The 6259-nt window shown below is 41.7% G+C and overlaps 1 protein-coding gene and 1 pseudogene across 12 annotated transcripts in view; one reads left to right on the top strand and one right to left on the bottom strand.

The window, feature by feature from the left end:
* Positions 1–6259, top strand: part of Ppp6r3 (protein phosphatase 6 regulatory subunit 3) — a 120432-nt gene that overhangs the window by 20990 nt on the left and 93183 nt on the right. The window lies entirely within an intron of this gene.
* Positions 3806–4506, bottom strand: LOC110285211 (annotated as a pseudogene).

The raw sequence follows: 6259 nt of genomic DNA, 5'->3' as shown, positions 1-6259 counted from the left end.
CTCTGCCTCCCAAGTGCTGGGATCAAAGGTGTGCGCCACCATCGCCCGGCCAATTATGGATAATTTTACAATCCCCCTTTATTAGACAAACTCTTACTGTGTAGCCAAGGCTGGCTTTGAACTTCTCTTGTCTCAGCCTCCTAAGTACTGGAATTGTACTTTTGTCACCACATAGGGTGTTTCACCACGTAGGATGTTGATACATTTGTATTCAAAATTCATAGGTAAGTTTTTATTCATAGCATGCTAGACATTGATGGTAAAATGATAAGCAAGTCTTTGTGTAGATGGATTATCTCATTGTCTTTGGTCTCTTCTGACTTGAGTATTTTGAAGCATGCATAGTGGGATCAGTGAGCCACATCAAGGATTTTATGATATATAGCAGGGAGTAGAGTCTTGCTTTTGTATATCTGGACTCTAGGCTATCACTTGTCTGTAGCATGGGCACAGTTTTGTTCTGCCTGATACTGTACAGGAAGACAATGTTGGAGTAGCTTCATTCAGTCCCTCTTTGGCACCAATAGGGTGTGGTCTGCTTTTTAAAATTTATGTGAGTATAGAGTGCAGGGATCCCCCTCCCCCCCCGTAAATAATTTTGATTTCAATAAATTTGACATCCATTAAAAAGCCTGATTAGGATGATCCCTTTCTTATTCTTTTTTAAGGTAAGGGGTCATGAATGGTGAATGTTCATTCTGCTATTTTCTCAGTGTTTAGGACTAAGCAAATACATTTAGATGCTGTTCAGTTGAGAGATTCTGTTCTGTTTTAAAAACCAATTTTCTCTGGGGTATGCTGGTGTGTTTGAGATTGAACCCAAGACTTTCGATTTAAGCATGCTAAGCATGTTCTCTATCTCTGAGCTACTTCTCTAACACTTTTATAACTATGCCATAGTAGTATTGAAAAAGAAGGTACGATTTATAGTAGGGGCAAATTTTATGTCTATTGAGAAAAGTATTGATTCTTTAAGGAATGATAGATGATAATACAATTAAAAATGAAAGCGTATCAATTGATTATTTTTAGGGAATGGATTTTTTTAATCCATTTTCTCCGAGAGAGTAATTCAGTAATGGACAGCTAAACTGCTTGGCTATTGTTATTATTGTTTGTTGTTTGTTTGTTTGACAGGGTCTTTCTGAGTAACCTTGGCTATCCTAGAACCTGATACGTAGACTAGTCTGACTCCACTAACTCAAGAGATCCTCCTGCTTCTGCCTCCTGAGTGTTAGAAATCAAAGGTCTAAGCTGCTTGCTATTTTAGCTCTCAAATCATCAGTGCCTCCCTTAGCTTCTGTGGCCCTGTCCTTACTCCCTGTTCCTGAGCAGTCTTGCTCTATGAGAACCTTTCTCATTTTGTGCTTTCTGATGTAAAAATATAATTTCCTAGAAGTCAGATCCTTAAGAGATTCCCTGCTCCCTTCAGTTGACGTTCTTGATGGCATCCTAGACAGACTTTTTTTTTTTTTTTTTTTTGAGGGTGGGGGCTTTGCTACCATTGTCCAGTGACCTTATGTCAGAGTTTGGATACCTTTACTTCATTTTTTTCCAAGCTGGGATCTGAGCCCTTGTCTTGTTTCTTCAGTAGTCTGTCTAGCTTTTGCCACTCCTTCAATGCCCAACTTATTTCTCTGTTTTAGCAATAGTAGCCCTAGTGATCCCACTCTCTCAGTTCTTACTGACATCAAGCAGATGATGTGGACACATACACTGTTTTCAGTTTTGCTTCTTTCTCTCTTTTGCATCCTCCAACCATTGCTGCCATACTGCTTTGATTGTTACTTTAGATTCAGGAGTTGGCAAGCCAGGAAGATAGTATAGAATTCATTTATACCATCTTTATAATTCAGGAATGGATTCTCAGGTTAGATGGCTCAGTGGTTGAGAGTACCGACTGCTCTTCTGAAGGTCCTGAGTTCAGATTCCAGCAACCACATGGTGGCTCATAACCATCCATAACAAGGTCTTTTATAACATACCTAGAAAATAGTGTGACTTTGTGGCCTTAGTAGCTAGTGCTACTGGAACTCATTATGTAGACCAGACTGGCTGTGAACTCAAAGATTTGATATGCCCGTCTCTGCCTCCTAAGTGCTGGGATTAAAAAGAACTTGTTTTTAAAATATGTCAAACGTTTACTTTCTTTAGTTTATAGCCAGTAGCAGCACCTAATTGACTGGCTTTTTCTTCCCCTTCTGAAGGCAGTTTATATTTCGGATACTTTATGCTGTGAAAAAACAAAAACAAAAACCCAGAAGTGCATACCTTCTGAGATTGTAGTTGTAAATAGTGCTCACTGCTTCTCATTCTTCCAGTGTAGTTCCTTACTTTGTTGTTGTTAATTAGTGTTTAGCATTATCATTGTGCTGGCTAGTTTTTTTGTCTACTTGGCTAGAGTTAATCTGGGAAGAAGGAATATCCATTGAAAACTTGCCTCTCTCAGATTGGCCTGTGTGCAATTTTCTTGGTTAATGATTGATGTGGGAGGGTCCAGCCCACTGGCAGTACCACATTTGTGCAGGTGGCCTTGGGTGGTATAAGAAAGCAGACTGAGGGCTGGCGAGATGGCTCAGTGGGTAAGAGCACCCGACTGCTCTTCCGAAGGTCCGAAGTTCAAATCCCAGCAACCACATGGTGGCTCACAACCACCCGTAATGAGATCTGATGCCCTCTTCTGGTGCATCTGAAGACAGCTACAGTGTACTTACATNTAGCATTGGAAATGTAAATGAAGAAAATACCTAATAAATAAAAAAAGAGAAAAAAAAAGAGATTGGTATTGACAGAAGAGTGTGACTATGTGACACTTCCCATTTCACAGGTGTGCATTAAGCTGTGTGGCGTTCTTTCTTCTATCCCTGACCTGTGTGTGTTTGTGGGACTCAAGATGGCTGAAGCCAGTGGTCCACATTGTCTTCAGGTTCATCCTTGACTGTCATCCAGTTGCCTTCTGACTATTGTAGGCCTCTCACTTTCTCATCATCTTTTCCTAGTTCTTTCATCCTGAGCTTCATGGAATACTGCAGGGCCTTAAGATGCTGTTTTGGTTCATTTTTGTAGCGGTGATGAAATCCTCTGACAAAAAGCAACTTAGGGGAGGAAGGGTTTATTCCGCTTATAATTCCAGGTCATAGCCACTATTGAGGGGAAGTCAAGGCAGGAACTCCAGCAGCCAGTCACGTCATGTCCACAGTAAAAACAGAGATATGAATGCATCCAGGCTTACTTGCTTGCTGGCTCTCAGCTAGCTTTCTTTCTGTCTTTTACTGTTCAGGACCTTCTGCCTAGGGAATGGCGTCACTCATAATGGCCTTGTCTCCCTAAGTCAATTAGTAATCAAGACAAATCTGATCTAGCTAGTTCCTCATTGAGACTCTTTCTAGATGATTCTAGGCTGTGTCAAGTTGCCAATTACCCAGCGCATACACCCAAGAGTGATTTGGATGTAAAGGTCTTTCTGTTGATATTTGTAGGAATTTTTACCAGAAGAGACCTGTGTTTGGCTCACCTTTTTCACATTAAAAAAAAAAACTTAGATAATCTAAGCGAAAACCAAAATAAATGTGTTTTAGTGACATCCAGGATGTCACTCTACAGTGTGTCACATATCACATACATTGTTAGGAAGAAAGAAAGAGAGAAAGGAAGAAAAGCAGCTCTTGTGAATTCAGAGAATCCCTTTCTGTTGAAATGTACTTATAGGTAACTATGTACTAATTTTTGGTTATACAAATAATATGTCTGCATTTTTGTTGTATAAGTTACACATAACATATAAGGTTGTAGCTTCTTTCTCATCTTTTTTTTTTTTTTTAGAACAGCAGACACCTTTATTACACTATGCATGAGGCTCATTTGCCTTTCCGGGCTTTGATCTTCCGCAGATAGAACTCCAGCTCCTTGCCTTCGAGCACATAGCTGTCTGCTCTGCCACACTGGCCTGGTCGTGAGGCAATACAGGCTAGAAGCTTGCCCTGCTGGAACTGCTCCTCCAGGAGACTGCTGATTTTGGCATTCTTTTTCCTTTCGTCGTATTTCTTTTGAATTTTCTTTGATCGTTTTTTGTTTAAAATCTCTTCCTCCTCAGGAGTCAGCTTGGCCCCCTTCTTGCGGCCCAGGGGCAGTGCATAGTGGGACTCGTACCACTGTCGGTACGGCGTGCTGTCAATAAGCACAATGCAGTTCTTCACCAGGGTCTTGGTGCAGACAAGCTCGTTGTTGGATGCATTGTAGACAACATCAATGATCCTTGTTTTGCGAGTACAACACTCAGAGCCCCAGGAAAAGTTCCCCACATCCAATCTCAGGGCGCGGTACTTCTTATTGCCTCCTCGAACTCGGACTGTGTGTATGCGGCGAGGGCCAATCTTCGTGTTGGCAGCGGGCCATCCCAGCTCATACTTCCGCTTCTTGTGATAGGGTTTTCGCTTACCCCCGGTCTTGCGGCGCTTGTGCCAATTGTCCCGAGAGATGCCCATCGCTCGGCGCTGGCTGGAAAGAGGAAGCCCTGTCTGTCTTTCTGAGGAACACCCTGAAGTCTGGACCTCTTGCCCTTGCTTGTGCACTGGTGTCTTGCTGTTCTCCCTCTACCCTACCCTGAGAGGGTTTTTGACTTTCATGCGTGGGTGATTATATCCCGGAGTCTGTGTTGTCTGTTGCTGCTCCTTCTCCTTTCATGGAGCACAGTCTGCAATTTTTGTGAGAAAACAAGTAAATCTGAGATTAAAAAAAATTTTTTTTAAATGTATTTTGCTTCTTTCTGTGTACTCTTGGGAGGGAGGGAATGTAGGGCTATTTTCATGCTAGGCGTTCTTCACTACTGAGTTGCACCCGAACCCTCTATGTACTCATTTGTTTTTTCAAGACAGGGTTTCTCTGTGTAGCCCTGGCTGTCCCAGAACTTGTTTTGTTGACCAGGCTGGCCTTGAACTCAGAGACCCTTCTGCCTTTGCCTCTTGAGTGCTAGAATTAAAGGTGAGCATCATCATGCCCAATTGTATTATGTACTCTTTAAAAAAAACAACAACAATGTTTATTTTTAAAAATGTATGTCTTTATGTGAGAGTTTCCCTGCTCGAGTTTATATGCACTATATGCATGCAAGTATCAGCCATGTGTCAGCAAAGCCATGGATCCTCTCTGGGTACACTTGATTGAGATTTTAGGCACATGTTTCTGAATTGGAAATAGTTTAGCTCATGTTTTTTGTTTGAACAGGTTGCTATAACAAAATACCATAGCTTGAGTATTTATTTTTGTTTTTCGAGACAGGGTTTCTCTGCATAGCCCTGGCTGTCCTGGAACTCACTTTGTAGACCAGGCTGGCCTCGAACTCAGAAATCCACCTGCCTCTGCCTCCCGAGTGCTGGGATTAAAGGCGTGCGCCACCACGCCCGGCTGAGTATTTAAAGTACAGAAATTTATTTACAGTTCTGGAGACTGTAAGTTAAGATCTGAGTTTTGGACAATGCAGATTTCAGGTGAGGGTCTCTTTCTGGTCTATAGACACTGTCTCTTGATATATTCTTACTCTGCCTTTCTTCAGAGAGCAAGTACTCTGGCATTTCTTCCTATAAAGATACTGAGCTCATGTAACAGTTCTTACTTACTGCAAAGATAGCAAGACTTCATTATAGAAGTTGAGAGCAATATAAAATATCAGTATATGAGCCTTTTATACTGTGTAGCTCCACCTGGTCTTGAACTTAATGATATCTGTGCCTCAACTTTCACAAATTTCTTCAACCTTAAGATTGTCCATGCCCAAAGAAACCCAGGAAAAGGCTCACCTGTGGCTTTTCCCAGAACTTCTCACCCTGTCCAGCTTAAACCTTTCCAGACCAGGGCTGGGCTCCCCTACTGTAGCCCTGGCTTCTCATTTTCATATAAACTTGCCATTTTGGCCATGCACTTTTTTGGTCCTTGGCTCTTCTCTTGGTCTACTTGCCCTTTCTCTTGTTTTCCTCTCTCACTCCCTCCACCCCTGTTCAGTCTGGATCCTTTCAGATGCCTCTGGCCGAACTTTTCCTTATAGCTACAATAAAATACCTAGGAGTGGCCATGTCCTCATTTTCATTAAAGGTATACTTCTATGCTCTGCTTCATTTATTCCCCCTTAAAAAGTGGTAAAATGTATTTAGCATAAAATTTTTCCTATCCCCTCCACCCCTCTTTTCGTTTTTTTTTTTTTTTTTTTTTTTTTTTTTTTGTGTTTGTGTTTGTCTGTGTGTCTGTGTGCGCATGCGTGTATGCA

The sequence above is a fragment of the Mus caroli genome, chromosome 19 (assembly GCF_900094665.2).
Source record: "Mus caroli chromosome 19, CAROLI_EIJ_v1.1, whole genome shotgun sequence".
In the NCBI taxonomy this organism is placed as follows: Eukaryota; Metazoa; Chordata; class Mammalia; order Rodentia; family Muridae; genus Mus; species Mus caroli.
This window is presented reverse-complemented; position numbering and strand designations above follow the sequence as displayed.